Consider the following 972-nt stretch of genomic DNA (forward strand, 5'->3'; position numbering starts at 1 on the left):
TGCTTTTGACAAAGCTTTCATAAAGGGTATTCCCCAGGCATGGCAGCAGCAAATCTGAAATGGAAATAACCAGCAGCAGAAGGTAAGCCTGTGCACAGGGCGTGTGAGGTGTTTGTGCTCTCAAAGCTTTGCCTACAAGTATAAGAAAAGAAAAGAAAAGAAAAGAAAAGAAAAGAAAAGAAAAGAAAAGAAAAGAAAAGAAAAGAAAAGAAAAGAAAAGAAAAGAAAAGAAAAGAAAAGAAAAGAAAAGAAAAGAAAAGAAAAGAAAAGAAAAGAAAAGAAAAGAAAAGAAAAGAAAAGAAAAGAAAAGAAAAGAAAAGAAAAGAAAAGAAAAGAAAAGAAAAGAAAAGAAAAGAAAAGAAAAGAAAAGAAAAGAAAAGAAAAGAAAAGAAAAAAAGAGCATTAAAAAATGGCATATTTAAAAGGCACAAAGAAAGAATCTGGATGTACCAATGGGAGGCACTTATTCAGAAACAAATTTTGAAAACAGTTACTTAAACAAAAATTTTCAAGTACCTCTCTAAAAATAACCCAAAAAAGTTAGCACTAAAATCTTGCATCAATGAATCTGAAAGATGTATAAAAACTGAATGTGCTTTGCACCATTTATTGTGCTTCGTTTTTGTGTACCAGGCTCAGCAACAAAAGAATTAACCTGTTCATTACCAGTTCTACCCAAGGTTCTTATCCATTGATGTAGCAATATCTGTATTAGCCTTAAATGAAGCTCAGGGTAATGTTTGTCTCTATTTTTATATTAATTTATACAAGTTAAAGTATTTCTACCTCTTTAAAACTTGACTTTACTAAAAATAAAAGTAAAAAATGATTGGACAAAATCTGAGCCATAATGAGTAAATACTGTTCTTTTACCTGCCACTGACATTCTCTGAACAGACATACTATGACATTTTATTATGAAAATCTTATTAAAATAATAATAACAAGGATTGAGACTGCTTCTACTAATGC

Source organism: Anser brachyrhynchus (genome assembly GCF_964034855.1).
Source record: "Anser brachyrhynchus genome assembly, chromosome: 1".
Classification (NCBI taxonomy): domain Eukaryota; kingdom Metazoa; phylum Chordata; class Aves; order Anseriformes; family Anatidae; genus Anser; species Anser brachyrhynchus.